Source organism: Schistocerca gregaria, chromosome 4 (genome assembly GCF_023897955.1).
Source record: "Schistocerca gregaria isolate iqSchGreg1 chromosome 4, iqSchGreg1.2, whole genome shotgun sequence".
In the NCBI taxonomy this organism is placed as follows: Eukaryota; Metazoa; Arthropoda; class Insecta; order Orthoptera; family Acrididae; genus Schistocerca; species Schistocerca gregaria.
In genome coordinates, this window is record NC_064923.1 from 78,053,108 (window position 1) to 78,075,874 (window position 22,767).

Here is a 22,767-nt window from a genome sequence, read left to right on the forward strand (position 1 = left end):
AAAAATTCGGAGTAGGTATTAAAATCCATGGAGAAGAAATAAAAACTTTGAGGTTCGCCGATGACATCGTAATTCTGTCAGAGACAGCAAAGGACTTGGAAGAGCAGTTGAATGGAATGGATAGTGTCTTGAAAGGAGGATATAAGATCAACATCAACAAAAGCAAAACGAGGATAATGGAATGTAGTCGAATTAAGTTGGGTGATGCTGAGGGAATTAGATTAGAAAATGAGACACTTAAAGTAGTAAAGGAGTTTTGCTATTTGGGGAGCAAAATAACTGATGATGGTCGAAGTAGAGAGGATATAAAATGTAGACTGGCAATGGCAAGGAAAGAATTTCTGAAGAAGAGAAATTTGTTAACATCGAGTATAGATTTAAGCGTCAGGAAGTCATTTCTGAAAGTATTTGTATGGAGTGTAGCCATGCATGGAAGCGAAACATGGACGATAAATAGTTTAGACAAGAAGAGAATAGAAGCTTTCAAAATGTGGTGCTACAGAAGAATGCTGAAGATTAGATGGGTAGATCACATAACTAACGAGGAAGTATTGAATCGGATTGGGGAGAAGAGAAGTTTGTGGCACAACTTGACCAGAAGAAGGGATCGGTTGGTAGGACATGTTCTGAGGCATCAAGGGATCACCAATTTAGTATTGGAGGGCAGCGTGGAGGGTAAAAATCGTAGAGGGAGACCAAGAGATGACTACACTAAGCAGCTTCAGAAGGATGTAGGTTGTAGTAGGTACTGGGAGATGAAGAAGCTTGCACAGGATAGAGTAGCATGGAGAGCTGCATCAAACCAGTCTCAGGGCTGAAGACCAAAACAAACAAAAATTAAATAAATCTATAGTGGGATTGATTGATGTTTGTTTTGTGTGGTTTGAAGATGTGTTGCAACAGTTTTCTCTGTTTTAAAAAGAAGGCTTTAGTGCTTAACAATTCTGTAATGTGTGAGGCACAATTTCATGTTTGATATTGTAGTTCTGCAGCAGTTTTGCCTTTATCTGAGCATTTGTGTCAAAATTTTATGTGTGTGTTGGAACTGCTAAATTACTCTAGATCATTAATAAATATGTAAAAAAAAGTATGCATAATGTTCTCTTCCTGGGGTTGGATTTCTATTAATTGTTCTCTCTCTCTCTCTCTCTCTCTCTCTCTCTCTCTTTTATTATTCTTTTGTCAGGTATGATTTCTCTGTTTATTTATCAACCCCCTCAATTCCTACATATTCCAATTTTACAAGCAATAAATTGTGATCCATCATATCAAAGGCTTTTGTGAGGGCCGAAAATATTGCGGATACATGTTCCTTGTGGTCTGCTGCAGTCAAGACTTCAATCCCAAAATCAAAATTTGCAGTTCTATTGACTTGTGTTTTCTGAACCCCGGTTGGACACTAGACAAAAAAAATATTTCTCTATGAATGTAATGCGTCTTCTGCAATAAAATACTTTTCCCAATACAGTGTTTTAATAAAACCTGACAGCAGAGCTATTGATCTGTACTTTTTCTCATTTGTCTTGTCTTCCCTACATTCACCATTTACAGTTTTTCTGGAAATACTCCACTATACAGTGAGGAGTTTCAAAGACGATTATGGGTCTTAAATAGTACTGCTGTTTATTTTCTTAATAACCATGAAGACTGTCTATGCAGTGGCATGGGATGTATATGACTTCTAAAGCCATTTTTTTTACTTTTCATAGCATTTTTTACATTTTTCTAGGTTCTAGAGGACAAACTGAGCCACAGCAACATTATTTGGAACAAGTCAGTAGATACATTTGAAGAGTTATTCATATCTTTAAAGTAGTAATGCAAATTGCAGGTGACTCATGTGTACATCAAGCTCATGCAGAATAGCATGTGGCAATCAAGAGATTTCCATGCAGAATAAACAAATGAACACAATATTACGTAATAAGGTTACATGTTACTTCGACAAACTCTAATTCCTACGAAAAATCTTTCTGTGAATAAAACACATAGCAAAAATTCCATACTCAGAAGATATAGTTTGTCAGTGAAGACATCAGCATAATGTTAAACATTTCTGGTTCAATGTAAACACTTTAGGAGTAAAGGAGACCACCCACCAGAAAGCAGAAGCATTGTGTTGTCAGAAGGTACACACACACACACACACACACACACACACACACACACACACACACACAAAAGAAAGAAAACTTGAATCCTTTCTCAAGCTAGAGTACAAATACACACAGAAAACATATATGTGCATAGACATGCCTATGCACCTGCATGGTGCTAGCTGGATGCACAATGTCATTTCTGCATTTCAGCAGGTGGACTATGTCAGAGTGAGGGTTGTGTTAGGTGGATAGAGAGGGAGGAAGGCAAGAGGCAGGAAGATGGATTGTGGGTGGGTGGCCAGCATCTCAGAGCGAGGCAGCGAGTTCACTTACTAGGAGTGCGGGATGGAGGACTGGCAGGTGCACGGGCTTGGCATGTGATGCTATGGTGTTGAAGCCAGGGAGGGACAATGCATGCTGAAAGTGATGTGGGGACATGAACCAGGCGGGGGTGATAGGATGGAGGAAATGGAAATTGTTGTGTGAAAGGCATGGGGACAGTGAGTAAGTGGAGATTGGGATTGAGATGGTTGCAACACTAAACCTGGCCTCTCCTGGTTCATAGCATCATTCAATTGTGACCTTCCCTCACCCCGCCTAACCACAGCCTGGTCACTTTCTGTGTATTCCTTACCTCCAACTCCTCCTCAGAATCCTTCCCAGAACATTAACAAGGAATGGCACCCATACACAACCTCAAAACAGATCAGATCCTGATGTAATCAACCTCCCTGCAAGCAAAGGATCCACCACTGTCATGATGTACACTCCTGGAAATTGAAATAAGAACACCGTGAATTCATTGTCCCAGGAAGGGGAAACTTTATTGACACATTCCTGGGGTCAGATACATCACATGATCACACTGACAGAACCACAGGCACATAGACACAGGCAACAGAGCATGCACAATGTCGGCACTAGTACAGTGTATATCCACCTTTCGCAGCAATGCAGGCTGCTATTCTCCCATGGAGACGATTGTAGAGATGCTGGATGTAGTCCTGTGGAATGGCTTGCCATGCCATTTCCACCTGGCACCTCAGTTGGACCAGCGTTCGTGCTGGATGTGCAGACCGCGTGAGATGACACTTCCTCCCATTCACTGCACCTAGTCCTTTTAAGACCAACGTGCCTCATTCCTGGATGTTAAGCTCCACCTCTCTGAAAGCTCCATCCACACCTCTGTCTACACTGAACCCACTAACAACAAAAAGTACCTGCGTTTTGACAGCTGCATCCCTTCCACACCAAAAAATCCCTCCTTCCCACAAATCTAGGCCAACCATGGATAACATATCTGCAGTGGTGAGAACTCCCTTGCCCAGTATGCTGAAGGTCTTATGAAGGCCTTCAATGACAAGCACTAGCCTTCAAACTAGTCTGCAAACACATTTCCCATACCATATCCTCACACAACCCCAGTCCTCCCACCAAGCCAAAGAAACAACTACAATGGAATGTCCCCCTCTTCACCATTATAGCTCCCAGACTGGAACAATAGAACCGCATCCGCTTTATCCAGTACTGTATCACAGTAATTATTTGTAATCAGTTTATTAATTTTGGTCAGTAATAACCATTTTCAGACCTAGAAAACATATGTACATACAGGTAGATCTGAAGATGGTCATTAACAACTGAAATGAATACCGTGATTACAAATAAACATTGTGATCGACAACTGGAATTATAATACAGCCAATATTTTCCTCCATCCATGGAAATTTTTCCGTAACTATGTCACAACTTGTGAACCATATTCTTTGTCATGGCCTTGCTTATATATCACCATGTCCTGAAACGAGGGACAATCCTACCTAAGGTCCTTCCCACCCCTCCTAAAGTGGTGTTCCATCACCCATCCCACCTATACAACATCCTAGTCCATCTCTATGCCAGCACTTTCTGTTCACACATATATGCAGCTTAACACAACATTCTCAGTCCACACACACACACACACACACACACACACACACACACACACATATATATGCAGCTTAACACAACATTCTCAGTTTCAATGACTGCTTCACAATGTAATGTACCCTCTTTCGTCCGGGGTGAAAATCTAATATCAAGCGACAAACTTTCAATTCATTTAAATGCTATTTCAAACCCTGAGATTATGATGATCAATTGACGACACCCTGCCAGCTTGGGTGGTCTGTATCTACAACAGACGATGTTAAGCTTAATATTTAGACAAAAGAATGATACATCACAGAATACTAAAACTAATTAAAATACCTTACCTTTAGATGCTGAATTTGGTCTCATTGTCTTGATTCTCGCCATGGTGCGTTCCATCCATCTAACATTGTTAATATTAGGTCCGGGTCTTTGTGTGCTAATGAAAAATGGTACTCGCTTTTTGTTTTACTATTGATTCTTCATTTTTATTAATTTAACTTTTTCACAATAATTTCCATCTTCATATCACAAACTATTTACAGATACTCTCTATATAAGACGACAGACTTCCTTCCGTACTCCCATCAACAGTAGACCTCACAAAAAAACATGCTCTCCCCACAACAGTCCAACTAACTTACTCCAACAGTCACCTTAACAATGTCCGACTCTCTACCTTTCACACACGAATGACTTTGGCTCACACTGGTGCCAACATATTCTCGAGAAATAAACAAATTAAGTTCACATTATAGAATAATATAATAAAAAAGATTTGGGCAAAATTAAATACTACATACAATAATATTAAATAAAAAAATCATAGAAATGAAATTGGAGCACTGACCCTGCAAGGGCAGATGCGACTATAAGGGTGGTATCGCACTCTTCAGTAGTCTGTTACATTACAACAACTAGGCTACATCAATCCTTTCCTCCACCATCAGCTTCTCTACACTATGCAGATGGGCACTATCTTTGCATCACATCCTTAACTCCCATAATCATTGTGGCCTCAATCTCCACTACTACAGTACCCCCACACTGTCCATCCAACAGTTTTCCATTCCTCCATCCTATCACCCTCTTCCAATTCATGGCACCATACCAACTTCATCATGTGTTGCTCTTCACAAGCTCTGATTCCCATGCCTGCAAACCCGCTGCCTCCCTCTGAGCAGTTAACCACTCACTCCCAACCCCTCTCCCTCTACTCAACCCACCCGACACAATCCCCACCCTGACCTAGTCCACCTTCCGAAATGCAACCTTTGCAAGTTTCAGACCCTGCAAAAAGTTAAATTTTTTTGAACAGTGTTTCTTCAGTTTATTAGCAAACAGTATATGTATGGATATTAAAGAATTTACCTGTGTTAATTGTGTGCACATTTGAAAGTACTTGTTAGATATTTATATTTTTATTCTACATTATCTGAAATATATATGGGGTACATGAGTATGTACTTTAGGTAATAGAATTCAAAAATTGAAAATTTAGCTGAAACTGAAATTAAGTTATTCATTTGTATTTATTCAAAAATCATTTGATGTATTACAATTAATACATCCTACATCATTACATAGAGCCCTTATCACTGTGACTGTATTATTTCATTTACTTAGAGTTTTGCAGCTTCATTAGTTTGTCTGTATCACAGAGCACAGCATAGTTTATTTTACTCTACAACTAATTCCCTTTTGTGTGAGTGTCATGCACTAAAACTGTTTTATGAAATTTAATGAAATAAATATTTCTTTATTTCTTTTCACATATATCGTGCGTGGAATATATCACTCAGGTTGCCATTTTATGGAATATGAATTTGATAAAGTAAACACTCTTGAATTTGGTACCCTAGAGTATAATAAAATGAAGATTAGTGAACTAAACATACATGTGTGTTTGGAATTCATTGTCATGTTGTGTTTCATGAATCCCATTATGAAGAAGAGACTTCAGGGTTATATTAACATTAAGACAAAGTCACTGTGGACACTTTCTCTGTACAGTGTATTAACATTATACCAAATAGCTATACTGATTAATGGTAGTAAAAAAATGACATCTAAGTTTAATAGAGTGAATCAGTAAAGAAGCTTCTACTCTGAAAAAAGCCTCCTCAGTTATACAATATACATGTTGTGTATCTGATATTAATTGATTAATATTTACTTGATTACAGTGCTTTATTTTAAATAAAACATGTACCTACTTATGTAGATATTAAGACTTATGTACAGTACATCACTACTTGTCGTGCATCATTACAATGAATGTGTGATGTGTAGCTATCACAACTTTTCACTGTTCTGCACTAGAGAGGGTGGTTAGTGAGGTACATTTTAAATTATATTTTGAACTGGAAGACATTCCAATTTTTCTCTCTGTTGAATAAATAATTTTTCCACCTTAGCTGCAATGCCCCACAACATTACTCCTACTTCTATGTCTATGCTCTGCAAACCACTGTGAAGTGCTTGACAGAGGATACATCCCATTATACCAATTATGAGGGCTTTCTCCCATTGCATTCACTTTTGAATTATGGGAAGAATGACTGCTTAAATGCCTCTGTGCATGGTGTAATTAGTCTATTCTTGTCTTCTTGGTCCCTACAGCAGTGACATGTAGGGTATTTTCATATATTCCTAGATTTGTTACTTAAAGTTTGCTGGAGAAACTTTCTAAGTAGATTTCACACGACAGTTGGCATTTTTCTTCAAGTGTCTCCCAGTTCTGTTCTTTGAGCAACTTCATGATACCCTCCCATTGGTCGAACAAGCTTGAGACAATTTGTACTGCCCATCTTTGTTTTCACTCAGTATCTCCTGTTAGTTCTGTTTGGTACAGGTCCCACACACTTGAGCAATTCCAATGTGAGTCATATGAGAATTTTGTGCGCTATCTCCTTTGTGGACTGAATGCATCCACTTAAAATCTACCACTGAATTGCTGTCTGCCACCTGCTAAATGTGTGACTGAAATCATTACACTCATGTATTTGTATGACTGAAAGTACCGAAATTATTCTAGCAATCCTGTCTGCAGGTCAATGCAATGAAAGGGATTTCAGAATGCAAAGCAACCAGAACTTAATTTGCCCACTTGCTGGTGTCACCTTATTTATTATCCGTTTTGGTGCCTACGAACATCTCACATGGAACCTCATCCTATCTATGCATCGACATTGTGCTGACTAGACACACACTGCAGTTCAGCAAGTGGACTGTGGTGCGGGTTGCATCAGGTGGGGTGGGTAGAAGTAAAAAGAGTTGAGAAGTAGGGGAAGGGGTTGGGGATGAGTAGCTAGAGGCCCAGAGGGAGGCAGCAGCTGTGCAGGATAGGAATTTTGGGAGAGAGGGGTGGCAAGTGCATGGTCTAGGCATCTGATGCACAGGTATCAGAGCCACTGAGGTGTGGCTCAGGATGAAGATGATGTGAAGATGTGGATTGGGATGGGGTGACAGGACAAAGGGAGGCGAAACTGTTGTGTAGAGGGACATGAGGAGAGTGGATTAGTGGAGATTGAGGCTAGGAGGTTTGTGGGATCATAGGATGTGCTACAAGGATACTTCCCACCTATATAGTTCAGAAACCTAGTGATGGAGGGAGAGACTTTGTTTCTGGCCACATTTTACTGGTGGTCTCTCATATAAAACACTGTGCAGAAATTGCAGCGGAGCTGGTATATAACACAGCTGCTTTCATAGGAGGACCAGCCTCTGTGTGTGTATTTGTAGTCTAGGTCATTAAAGGGTTTCTTCTGAAAGCTAGCAAAGATTTTGTTCTGTTTTGTGTGTGTCTGTCAGTACTCAATGCTTCCGCTATTTGGTGAGTGGTCTCCTCTACTCCTATAAGTAATTTTTATTTGTTTTGATTTGCATGATATGAGTTATTTATTTATCTTTAATCATCCAAGGATCATCTCATAATGGTAGAGGATTTGTCAGGTCAATACAGTGTCAATCAATAGGCCAAAATAAAACACACAGCATAAATAATATGTTTAACAGGATAGGACAGGTAGCCTGTGGGGATAGGAGAGATGGTCATCTGTGGCCTTGATTAAGAAACCATCCTGGAATTTGCTTTAATGATCCAGGAAAACCAAGGAAAACACAAATCAGAATGGCTGGACAGAGCAGCTCCATCCTTCCAAATATGAGGTCAGTGTCTTAACAGCTGCACTGCCTCTGTCGGTAAGTATCTATTGCATAAAGTTCCTTCATTTACATACAAAATATTTCAGGTAACTTGCAATACAAAACATAGTTTCCTTTTTCATTGCCCACACACTGAGGACACACTACTGATAATTCATGGACTGTTTCCTGTCACTTGCTATCATAGGTCTACTCTTCATTGCCATTCACACTAAGACACCCAGCAACAACTCCTAGACTGACAACATGCTGCTGTGCTTCTTGCTTCAATTCCAGACCCCATATTCAACAATGTGCTAGTGTCAACCTGAAAAACTAAGCCAACAGACATTACTATCATGCATTATACACCTTGACACACAATCCTTGTGAAAGAAGTAAACCATAATCAATTACTGAAATGTGATGAGGTGCTGATTGTAGTTATTTCCTTTCGTTACTATCCACTACTCTGAGTCCTCTAAGTAGTCTTTGACTGTGTAATATGCATTACTTGTGAATAAAACATTTAGTTGCTTTTTTTAATACTGATAATTTGTTGTATTTTTTATCCCCAATATGAAATGCTGTTTTGTTATTTAGTTTGTTTTTCCCCAGTAAATGTAGTTCCAAACTGGCTCTCATTCCAACATTATGTGTACAACTGTTAGTGCACACTTTAGTAATATTTTTCTGTGATATATATCACAGATATGTACTCATTCGGTACAATAATTATGCCCAATTTTATAAATAGTTCTTTACAATGAGCCCAACTAATACACACAGTTATTACTTTTATGGACCTTTTCTGCACTTGAAAAACTGAGTCCTTCAGTCCTCAGAAAAGAGCTATGAATCGGGAGTATGTAGGCATGGTATGTCACCACTAGATATTGGCTGTTACAGACTGGTGTAACATCCTGAGCACAGCATGCTGATGACATTAGTTTTGCTAGTATCTTTGTATATTCATTCCGCATTAGCTCACAATCACTGTTCAGCACTAAAAACTTTGTGTTTTCTACGCAACCTATAGAGTTAACATTTAGGCTTAAAGTGCAGAGTTGCTTCCTTCCCTTATGCTGAAGTGCATATTGCTTGTGTTCTTTATGTTCAACATTCATTTATTACATACTACCCAATCATAAACATCCTTGGGGGTTTCATTTGCTTTCTCTGTAATAGGAGTTGTGAAGTTTTATCAGTGACTATGATGTCATCGGCAAAGAGATTTTTTTCTCCATGTCTCTCACTGTCTGGGAAGTATCTGATATATATTAAGAACAGAACTGGACCCAATACACTACCCAGAAAAAATGCCTATGTTTATATATTTTTTGTCTGACAACTGTTTTAGTAAAAATTTATCATCAGTAAACATGAGACGAATATCCACCTTTTGCATACTTTTTCCAAGTAAGACTGAAATCACTCATTTGCTGTTTCTCTTGTACATAGCACTTGTAGCTTTCTCTCCCTTTCAAGAGCTTCAAGCACCACTTTTGTGAACTCTGCAGTGGCCAATATTGTATTTCTTCCACTTCTGAAACCAAATTGTGCTTAGTTAAAGCAGCTGAATTTACTTGTGTATCCACCAGTCTCTCCTTAATAATTGCTTCAATTATTTTTTAGAATGAAGACAGCAATGAAACTGATCTCTAGTTTTCAGTATTTCTGCATTGCCTTCCTTTAGTAAGGGCATTACTCATGCTTCAGAGGCCTGCCAAATCAACTTAATGCCTGTCACAAGAGACTGGCAAATCATGTCATTCGTGTGGACAAATACTCCACTTGGACATGCATATGCAGACGTTCTGAGAGTCTGTTGTTCATGCATTAAAATTAGGAGATGTTCCTCAGTGCCTCCAGTTTTGTCAGTGTCTGTTCACTGATATAATAGTGATTGCCTTGAACATGGATCTGTTCTTTATGTCTCATGAAGCCTTGTTTCAACTGAATGGTTACGTCAACTCACAAAATCACAGTTTCAGAGCAGTGGATTATTTGTGTAACTTCCACGATACACCACTGCATGTTCAGAAGGTTGGGGTTTGGTATGCAGCATCTGCACACTGCATTATTTGTCCCACTTCTTTCATCAGATGCTGACTTCTGTGTATTACATTGCCACCATTTTGATACCATTTGTGGCAGCATTAACAGAGGAGCAGAGGATCTACAGTTACTTTAAATATGATGGAGCAACTGCCCATACAGCCGGTCAAACCTTGGAACACGTTTATAAAATTTTCATACCCGACAGAGTTGGTAGTGGTGGTCAGTCTGGTCATGACCCTAGCTTGCTAACCAGGTCACTTGATCTGTGAGAATGCAATTACTTGGTGTGGGGAGCCCTCAGGTAGAGTATATGACAACAACCCTTGTATCTTCAAGACCTGGAGCAGAACATTTTGGATGACACTGCACTAATTTCAGCAGACCAGCTTTCATCTGCCTTCAGCAACTTGCTGACCAGGACCCAAAAGGAGTCACTTTCAGCATCTGCTATAGTCAGGTTAATACTGTTGGGATTCTTTGTATCCAGGAACTCTGTTCTCTGGGCCACTTTTATTTGCCCCACTCTCTATACCACCCCACACCACTTTGCTTTTATTTTCTGCACTATATATTGCCATTGAATGACTTTTTACCACAAGCTGTACCCTCCTGTATTTTGTTTATACCTGTGACAGTACTCAATAATCTGTGGATTAGTGCAGCACTTTTGCAAAGAACTGATGACTTTCTAATACCTGCAGTTATCCATCATTTTCCTTAGCTGCTGCTATAGAAATGGCTATTTTTGAAAATGTCACCTCAATAATTTATTTAAACAACGTGCAAAATTTAGAGAACTTAGCATCTAAATTGCTTTCCATACATACTTCATCCCAGAAAAGGTTTGTATCTTGTTGTTGTGGTGGTCTGCAGTCCAGAGACTGGTTTGATACAGCTCTCCAAACTACTCTATCCTGTGCAAGCTTCTTCATTCCCCAGTACCTACTGCAACCTGCATCCTTCTGATCTGTTTAGTGTATTCATCTTTTGGTCTCCCTTTACGATTTTTACCCCCCCCCCCCCCCCCCCCCCCGCCCCACACTGCCCTCCAGTACTACATTCGTGATCCCTTGATGCCTCAGAATATGTCCTACCAACCGATCCCTTCTTCTAGTCAAGTTGTGCCACAAACTCCTCTTCTCCCCAATTCTATCAAATACCTCCTCATTAGTTATGTGATCTACCCATCTAATCTTCAGCATTCTTCTGTAGCATCACATTTTCAAAGCTTCTATTCTCTTCTTGTCCAAACTATTTATCGTCCATGTTTCACTTCCATTTAAGTATCAGAAATGACTGCCTGACACTTAAATCTATACTCGATGTTAAGAAATTTCTCTTCTTCAGAAACACTTTCCTTGCCATTACCAGTCTACATTTTATATCCTCTCTACTTTGACCATCATCAGTTATTTTGTTCCCGAAATAGCAAAACTCATCTACTACTCTAATTGTCCCATTTCCTAATCTAATTCTCGCAGCATCACCCGACTTAATTTGACTACATTCCATTATCCTCATTATGCTTTTGTTGATGTTCATCTTATATCCTCCTTTCAAGACACTGTCCATTCCTTACAGCTGCTCTTCCAGGTCCTTTGCTGTCTCTGACAGAATTACAATGTCATCGGCGAACCTCAAAGTTCTTATTTCTTCTCCATGGATTTTAATTCCGACTCCAAATTTTTCTTTTGTTTCCTTTACTGCTAGCTCAATATACAGACTGAATAACATTGGGGATAGGCTACAACCCTCTCTCACTCCCTTCCCAACCACTGCTTCCCTTTCATGCCCCTCGACTCTTATAACTGCCATCTGGTTTCTGTACAAATTGTAAATAGCCTTTCACTCCCTGTATTTTACCCCTGCCACCTTCAGAATTTGAAAGAGAGTATTCCAGTCAACATTGTCAAAAGCTTTCTCTAAGTCTACTAATGCTAGAAACGTTGATTTTCCTTTCCTTAATCTATTTTCTAAGATATGTCGTAGGGTCAATATTGCCTCAGATGTTCCAACATTTCTATGGAATCCAAGCTGATCTTCCTGAGGTCGGCTTCTACCAGTTTTTCCATTCATATGTAAAGAATTCGTGTTAGTATTTTGCAGCTGTGTCTTATTAAACTGATAGTTTGGTAATTTTCATGTCTATCAACACCTGCTTTCTTTGGGATTGGAATTATTATATTCTTCTTGAAGGCTGAGGGTATTTTGCCTGTCTCATACATCTTCCTCACCATATGGTATAGTTTTGTCAGGGCTAGCTCTCCCAAGGCCATCAGTAGTTCTAATGGAAAGTTGTCCACCCACGCGGCCTTTTTTCAACTTAGGTCTTTCAGTGCTCTGTCAAACTCTTTATGCAGTATCATATCTCCCATTTCATCTTCATCTACATCCTCTTCCACTTCCATGATATTGTCCTCAAGAATATTGCCCTTGTATAGACCCTCTATATTCTCCTACCACCTTTCTTCTTTCCCTTCTTTGCTTAGAACTGGGTTTCCATCTGAGCTCTTGATATTCATGCAAGTGGTTCTCTTTTCTCCAAAGGTCTCTTTAATTTTCTTGTAGGCAGCATCTATCTTACCCCTAGTGATATACACCTCTACATCCTTACATTTGTCCTCTAGTCGTTTTGCACTTCCTGTCAATTTCATTTTTTGATACGTTTGTATTCCTTTTTGCCTGCTTCATTTACTGCATTTTTGTGTTTTCTTTTTTCATCAATTACATCCAGTATCTCTTCTGTTACCCAAGGATTTCTATTAGCCCTTCCTTGTCTTTTTACCTACTTGATCCTCTGCTGCCTTCACTATTTCATTCCTCAAAGCTACCCCCTGCTTAGCCATTTTGCACTTCCTGTCGATCTCATTTTTGAGACGTTAGTATTCCTATTGTCTGCTTCATTTACTGTATTTTTATATTTTCTCCTTTCATCAATTAAATTCTATATTTCTTCTGTTATCCAAGGATTTCTACCAGCACTCGTCTGTTTACCTACTTGATCCTCTGCTGCCTTCACTACTTCATCCCTCAGAGCTACCCATTCTTCTTCTACTGTATTTCTTTCCCCCATTCCTGTCAATTGTTCCCTTATGCTCTCCCTGAAACTCTGTACAACCTCTGGTTTAGTCAGTTTATCCAGGTCTCATCTCCTTAAATTCCCACCTTTTTGCAGTTTCTTCAGTTTTAATCTACACTTCATAACCAATAGATTGTGGTCTGAGTCCACATCTGCCCCTGGAAATGTCTTACAATTTAAAACATGGTTCCTAAATCTCTGTCTTACCTTTATATAATCTATCTCATACCTCTTAGTATCTCCAAGATTCTTCCATGTATACAGCCTTCTTTTATGATTCTTGAAACAAGTGTTAGCTATGATTAAGTTATGCTCTGTGCAAAATTCTACCAGGCTGCTTTCTCTTTCATTCCTTATCATCATTCCATATTCAGCTACTACGTTTCCTTCTCTTCCTTTTCCTACTATCAAATTCCAGTCACCCATGACTATTAAATTTTTGTCTCCCTTCACTATCGTAATAATTTCTTTTTTCTCATCATACATTTCATCAATCTCTTCGTCATCTGTGGAGCTAGTTGGCATATAAACTTGTACTACTGTAGTTTCTCCTTGCTTTCAGCTGTTCGCAGTACCAGCACAGCAAGGCCAGATCAGTCAATCATCCAGACTGTTGCCCCTGCAACTACTGAAAAGGCTGCTTCCCTTCTTCAGGAACCACACGTTTGTCTGCCCTCTCAACAGATACCCCTCCGTCATGGTTGCACCTATGGTACGGCTATCTGTATTGCTGAGGCACGCAAGCCTCCCCACCAACCGCAAGGTCCATGGTTCATGGGGTGGGTTTGTATCTTATGATCTGAGAAATTCCTGTTGTAGACATGCAGTTTTGCAGGTTTTAGTGACCTGTTTTTAGCTTTATTATCTGACAGCAATGTTCCAGAATACCAAGTTCCCCTACAAATACTTTACAATTTTCCCTGTCAATGTCTGTAGGTACATGATCTAAGGTTGAAGATGAACGTTTCAAAACTCTCATAGCAGTGTTTGCCATTTTTAATGCAAACTACTATGCTGCTCAAAGACTGTAATTCAGATCCAAGCTGGTGTACTTTATTTTTAATGGCTGGCATGTTCTGATTAATAATACATACTTGTGAGCAAATTTCCATGGTGCTGTATGCTCCAGTGTTGTACATTCTGTTTCCCAGATACATAGTGCAGAAGTCTTTAAGGTGGTTGAGACACTTTTAAGAGGCAGGAGCCTATTATCATGGTTTATCCTAAGAAAGGCCTAGTTCTCAACGAATCAACTCCTCCAACCTCCCTTTCCCAAACCAGCTGAGATACACACCATGCCTAGTGTAGCCCCATCTCCCAGTAGTCCCCAACAGCACCACCATTTATGTGCACCTGGTCAGCAGCCATCAGCACCACCTCCAGCTCTGTACTGACACACCTTGCAGTACTGCTAAGATGAGGCCAATCAAGCTTCTGGAACAGCCCTACAATGCTCCCACTGGTGCCACCAGCTGGGGAAGCTATACTATTCAGGTCACCACCTATTTTGTATGTCCTGTCCCTGTCCAGGCTGTTCCCTGCCCCATCCACTATCACCACCTGATCATCTTTCATGAAATCCTTACATGAAGGCCCTAAACCCTCAATCACCTGATCCAGCTCAGCATTCGGCCGGAAAATACTGGTGTCCTGACAATCCTCCCTTAACTTTTCCTGTAACAAAGGGCTACACCTCTGTCATGACTGCTACCTAGCAACAGTACTCTCTTCTTCCTAACATTAGTGTTATTCCTAACTTTCCTAATAACAGGTATGATCTTTTTCATATATTATGCTCCTACATCCTCTTGAGGCTCCTCTTCCCTCAAGTGTGGCAGCTGACAGCTGTTGCTGGTAGCCACAACAAAACTGTTGGATCGTGCCCTCCCATTAATAGCCCTCCTACAAACTGCCAGTTCCTTGCCATCCCCCTTAAGATAAGATTAAGGGTTGCACTGTTGGCAGGCATAAGGCTGTTCCATTATTCTCCATTGTATGACATGAGTATGTTTGGTCCCTTTATCAATACGCTTACATCATCAGCAAACATTAAGTTTCTGAAAATTCCTCCAGTGCCCTGGGTAAATCATTTATGCAGACAGAACAGGACTCCTACCAAGCAAGGAGAAAAACCTTTATGGTGAAGGATAGTTTATTATGCAGTTTCTGTGAAATATCTTGAAAATGAGTTTACCAAGAGACATTCCTGTTTGTCTTCAATTGTAGAAATTGTAAAGGTTTTGAACTCACCAGTCATCTGAACAATGCATTATAATAAAACACTGCCTTGACATGAACTGCATGAAATTGTTTGCACCGTATTTTGTCACAGTTAAGCGATGTGTCAGTGTTGTCCACAGAATACCATTCAATCCTTTCACTGGAGACAAGTTATGAAGAAAGTTTAACTCTGCTAGCCTTTCTTAAATTTTGTGTGGTAAGGTATGGCCTATGATATCTTCAGACAGGTTCTTGATGCTTTATCTTCCAGAAATTGGTGGAGTGAACAATAAATTCCTCTGTGAAATACCTTCATAGGGGTTTGAGAAGCTAAACTTACTTAGACAGCAACTAGATGTGAAAACAATGGTGACATATGAGATTAAGCACTGCCAAAATCATGATATGAACACATCAAAAGAATACCACCTGAGTGCCTACCTTAGCAAGCATTACATTTTAACCAAACTGGTAGACAGTACATAGGACAAGCAGTGAAGAGATAAAGGCAACAATTCTCTTAAATTCTTTTGGTTTCGGAATAGGCCAATACCATTCCTTGAAACCAAAAAAGAAGAAGAACTACATGATTGGATTTGTGGAAGATGATGTGTGAATGAATGAATGTTATAGAAGCCATCAATATATTTACTTGATATAGAGTGTAATAACATTAACAGAATTTCCCGTCAGCACTTGGCAAGAGCATGCTAACAATATAATAAAAAAAGTAATTCCTAATGCTCTGCAAAATTATATTTACTTGATCACAAACTGGCTTTTGGCTTCTTAGACTGATGATGGCTGAAGAAGCTTGAGGCACAGCAAGTTGGAATTACTTCATATGTTATGATTACAGCTCCTGATAATAACTATTTTTTCTGATCTTCATTTTACCTTCATAAAATTACCTATGTAATTTATATGTGGCATGTACATAAATATTTCAAAATGTCATCTAGAGTTAATTCATTGTTCCGTTTATAATTATTGGTGTGCTGATTCTTCTAGTGTATGTAGTTTTCTTTAAAGTTATTCTAATCAAAAGATATAGATAACTGAACTTCTTAATGCAACATACAAGAGTAAATTTATAGTGAGCTAATAAGAATATCTGATGATACTTGAAAACATCCATTAGAAGTACTGGATTCTAATTTTTCAGTAACATATTTCATTTTCTGAAAAACCAGTTAATTTACTGAGTGATTAAGAATAAAGTTCAGAAATAGCCACATTTTCCATTGCAAATTTTGCCTCTGTGCTTGTTAGATTCTGACCTTTGCCATTATACTTCTGTTGACCTGAATTTTATGCACAATGTGGCATATTTTACTGATTGATTAAGCCATTAATTAAGATTTTTGCAAAATTCATCATAATTGTCAATAAGGTTCTTGTATCTGTAAGTAAGGTACTCCCAAAACAGACGCATAAAATGGTTTCATAAACTTTTCTAATTTCTGTTAATTATTGTTCATACTTATACTCCATCTGGAGAAGCAAAAGCTAACCTGGCTGTTTTACAGAGGATTTATGTAGTTTCCAAAATAACAATTCTTTCATACGCCACTCTTTAAATAGTTGGACACACCTAACATCCTGAGTACATTCCCACTAATCACTCATGTAACATCTATGTGCAACCTAGCCGTAAAAGTCTGAGGGAGTAATTCAGTATGCTAACAGCTCTATGAAAGCATATTGACCAGCATCCACAAAAACTTTTTAGCAGTGCCTAGAACCCACTAGTGAAGTCTCTAATTCAAGTTTGCAAATGTTTTGATCAAATTGTACCTTAAAAAATTGGCTCAGAAAAATGGACCACCATTTTCATTGGAATGATTGATGGTTGTGCATTGTGACTGAACCAATTGAAATAGCTATGCGTAATTTTGTTGGATGAATTTCTACAAGATGCTGTGTTTACTGTGATGAATGTGAACTGTGTTCTGTGTCACACTCAATAATTTTATTCTGGTAACTTTTTCAGCAACTACTGATTCCTGTACAGTGTTTTTAAAAATTGTTTTTCAACTATAATTAATCTGATAAATCCTGCCTTTGGACTATTGTTGGGTGTAAGAGCTAACCTGATTCAAGCACTACTTGTGTTAAGAAAACTGGTCATCATCCCAACAACAAGACATAAAGTCTAATAAATATGTAAAAAAGTGAATCCAAAATTGTGATGTGATATACATTATTAAATAAATACCATCCACTATTCATTAGGTTCTCAGTTTTATGGTTACAGATTGAGGGGCTACTGAAGAGGCAAAGAAGCAGCATGACAAAAATCAGATTGGTTATCAAGCTGAAAGTCAGTTTGTGACAAAATAAATATAATTTTGAAGAGCATTAGGAAGCAATTCCTACTTAATATTCTAGTACAATAAAAAGTGCTCATAATTGGTTTGTATCGTGTTAATATGCTGCCATGGATAAGCAACACTGCCCAGTTCATATTCTGCTGCGGGCATGATCCGTAGCCTGGAGACCATGTGAAAAACTGTTGGGCCGTTTTTGTTGCATTCACCTTGTGCAGATAGTAATGTTAGAATTGAACCTGTTGTTATGTTTGGAGAATTCCAGAACCAAGCTCCATATTTATGTCTAATGGCCACAAACATGTCTTTAAAAAGCCTTTATGTTACTTTATAAAGAACTATCAGCTGTTCATATACTGGATCTGCCTAGTACAAATATCAGAGTTGTGTGGAATTGTGTTCGTGAGTACAAGTATTCTGATAAATTGTAGAAACCCCTACTTATCATGCAACTTTATTATGAACTTCATTAGCTATCATGCAGCTAAGAAGTTTTTGAAGTCTTTGAAACTTCATAATTTGTGGAAACAGTCACTAATGAGGCATGAATTCAGTTTTCTTGTGATTTTTTAGATGGGAGCTTGTTGAAGGTTTTCGCACAAGGTACATCAGGCCACTCTCTAAGGATGGAATTTACAGGACATGATGTGTGAATGAATGAACTCTAGACAAGGAGGCAATTTTTATTTCTTTTGTATGACCGTAGACTTCACAGAATGGCTGAAGATGCTTTTTATTATAGGCAACAAGTATCACTAAGAAGTATTTTTTGGGAAGTGGTTGTAAAAACTCCAAGACCCTTAAAGAGCAATCTGCTTTACGCAGTATTCCGACTGCTTGTTTCTGCTGCATAATACATAATTTACTTCGGGTACGCTGTCCCATAAAGTAGTGGTGAGAGAAAATAAGCAGAACAAGCCAACACACTTCAAACTACCAAAACAAAGTCAGTAAGTCCACTCATTGTTTAGGTGAAACACTGTGTTTTAATTAATCCTTTATATAATGTAAAATGGTAAATGTAATCAGTGCACGGATGTTACGTTTGTTTATCATCTACTGATAAAAGTGTATGAGAAATTCTTAGCAGGACTCCACTGGCAAAGAATAAATAAATAATACATGTAATAATGCCAAATTGAGTTTCTTGATTAGTTATTCTGTATGTTGACTCTATTTTAAGTTGTTATTCACATGTTTCATATTGTGTATGGCCATTGGTGTCTACTTCTGATACTAGCAAGTTATTTGTGTTTTGTTCGTGGGATTAGTTATGAAATTAACTTCAGTTAGGGTAGTGCACATATCATTTCAGTGGTGTTGAGTTTAGTTTAAAGTCTGTCAACCATCCTTGAAAGTCACTGGAAGATCATTGATCAAGGTTAAGAAAAGGAGTGGACTCAGTACGCATCCTTGTGGGATCCTAATATAATGTCACTTCCATTCTGAGTTTATATTAAAAACAAAGATTCCAAGACTTACCAAGCGGGAAAGCGCCGGCAGACAGGCACATGAACAAAACACACAAACACACACACAGAATTACTAGCTTTCGCAACCGATGGTTGCTTCTTCAGGAAGGAGAGGGAAAGACGAAAGGATGTGGGTTTTAAGGGAGAGGGTAAGGAGTCATTCCAATCCCGGGAGCGGAAAGACTTCCCTTAGGGGAAAAAAAGGACAAGTGTACACTCGCGCGCGCACACACACACACACACACACACACACACACACACACACACACACACACACATCCATCAGCACATACACAGACACTTTAAATATGTCTGCTTGTGTCTGTGTATGTGCAGATGGATGTGTGTGTGTGTGTGTGTGTGTGTGTGTGTGTGTGTGTGGTGTGTGTGTGTGTGTGTGTGTGTGCGCGCGCGAGTGTACACCTGTCCTTTTTTTCCCCTACGGGAAGTCTTTCTGCTCCCGGGATTGGAATGACTCCTTACCCTCTCCCTTAAAACCCACATCCTTTCGTCTTTCCCTCTCCTTCCTGAAGAAGCAACCATCGGTTGCGAAAGCTAGTAATTCTGTGTGTGTGTGTGTTTTGTTCATGTGCCTGTCTGCCGGCGCTTTCCCGCTTGGTAAGTCTTGGAATCTTTGTTTTTAATATATTTTTCCCATGTGGAAGTTTCTTTCTATTTTATTTACATCATCATTAATTTGAACCCATTCTGAGTTTAGTTATATTTCTCTGGCAAAGTCTCTGTTTTGTGTCCTGAAGGTCTGATGTCATGATATCTTAATTTGTCCAGCAGAATTTTGTGATCAATACAATCAAGGGCCTTGATTAAGTAACAGAATAATATACCAACAGGATACTTTTCCATTTATATAAGAAATTATCAGCCTCGATGGAGGTAATGAAACCAACCTTTACTTAGGTTTAGGCCCAAATAATTGAGCCTTCCTCAGAAGATATACCTGAATCTGTAATTTGTCTAAGAGGGTACAGTCTAGAAATAAAACTAGTACAGCCTGAAGAGTCATTGTTGTTGCTGTTGTGGTCTTCAGTCCTGAGACTGGTTTGATGCACCTCTCCATGCTACTCTATCCTGTGCAAGCTTCTTCATCTCCCAGTACCTACTGCAACCTACATCCTTCTGAATATGCTTAGTGTATTCATCTCTTGGTCTCCCTCTACTATTTTCACTCTCCACACTGCCCTCCAATGCAAAATTTGTGATCCCTTGATGCCTCAGAACATGTCCTACCAACTGGTCCCTTCTTCTTGTCAAGTTGTGCCACAAACTCCTCTTCTCCCCAATCCTGTTCAATACCAATATGTGATCAACCCATCTAATCTTCAGCATTCTTCTGTAGCACCACATTTCAAAAAGCTTCTATTCTCTTCTTGTCTAAACTATTTATTGTTTCACTTCCATACGTGGCTACACTCCATACAAATACTTTCAGAACCGACTTCCAGACACTTACATCTATACTCGATGTTAACAAATTTCTCTTCTTCAGAAATTCTTTCCTTGCCATTGTCAGTCTACATTTTATATCGTCTCTACTTTGACCATCATCAGTTATTTTGTTCCCCTAATAGCAAAACTCATTTCCTACTTTAAGTATCTCATTTCCTAATCTTATTCCCTCAGCATCACCCAATTTAATTCGACTACATTCCATTATCCTCGTTTTGCTTTTTTTTATGTTCATGTTATATCCTCCTTTCAAGACACTGTCCATTCCATTCAACTGCTCTTCCAGCTCCTTTGCTGTCTCTGACAGAATTACAATATCACTGGCGAACCTCAAAGTTTTTATTTCTTCTCCATGGACTTTAATACCTACTCCGAACTTTTCTTTTGTTTCCTTTATTGCTTGCTCAATATACAGATTGAATAACATTGGGCAAGAGGCTGCAACCCTGTCTCACTCCCTTTCCAACCACTGCTTCCCTTTCATGCCCTCGACTCTTATAACTGACATCTGGTTTCTGTACAAATTGTAAATTGCCTTTCGATCACTGTATTTTACCCCTGCCACCTTTAGAATTTGAAAAAGAGTATTCCAGTCAACATTGTCAAATGCCTTCTCTAAGTCCACAAATGCTAGAAACATAGGTTTGCCTCAAGTACATCGCCCTTGTATAGACCATCTATATACTCCTTCCACTTTTCTGCTTTCCCTTCTTTGCTTAGAACTGAGCTCTTGATATTCATACAAGTGGTTCTCTTTTCTCAAAAGGTCTCTTTAATTTTCTTGTAGACAGTATCTATCTTACTCCTCGTGAGATAAGCCTCTAAAGCCCTTACATTTGTCCTCTAGCCACCCCTGCTTAGCCATTTTGCACTTCCTCTCGATCGCATTTTTGAGACGTTCGTATTCCTATTGTCTGCTTCATTTACTGTATTTTTATATTTTCTCCTTTCATCAATTAAATTCTATATTTCTTCTGTTATCCAAGGATTTCTACCAGCACTCGTCTTTTTACCTACTTGATCCTCTGCTGCCTTCACTACTTCATCCCTCAGAGCTACCCATTCTTCTTCTACTGTATTTCTTTCCCCCATTCCTGTCAATTGTTCCCTTATGCTCTCCCTGAATCTCTGTACAACCTCTGGTTTAGTCAGTTTATCCAGGTCTCATCTCCTTAAATTCCCACCTTTTTGCAGTTTCTTCAGTTTTAATCTACACTTCATAACCAGTAGATTGTGGTCCGAGTCCACATCTGCCCCTGGAAATGTCTTACAATTTAAAACCTGGTTCCTAAATCTCTGTCTTACCATTATGTAATCTATCTGATACCTTTTAGCATCTCCAAGATTCTTCCGTGTATACAGCCTTCTTTTATGATTCTTGAACCAAGTGTCAGCTATGATTAAGTTATGCTCTGTGCAAAATTCTATCAGATGGCCAATCCATATCCACCTACTATGTTTCCTTCTCTCCCTTTTCCTGCTCTCGAATTCCAGTCACTCATGACTATTAAATTTTCGTCTCCCTTCACTACCTGAATAATTTCTTTTATCTCATCATCCATTTCATCAATTTCTTCATCATCTGCAGAGCTAGTTGGAATAGGCGTAGTCACATTTTAAAAATGCGGTACATACGTATTGAGTTAACACCAAGACTTGACTTAAGCTCTGGCATGCGCCTTGTCTCCATGGACGCCGTCCGGTGGGCTCGAGAGCTCATGTGAAACTAATTAGGACTAGATAACGTGCTGCAAATCAACATGGCGGGGAACATTGCGCATGTCTAACTGAGACCACGACTGCTGAAGATAAAAGACCAATGTAGTTTTATCTTAAAACAAGTAACTTGTAGAAAGGTTGAGAATCTTAAACATAAAGCCTCTGCACCAGGTTATGACTAAAATGTAACAAACTATGCATCTCTTTACATAAGTTCAAACACATTACCCCGACTTACACTATTAGAATGTATCGACCCT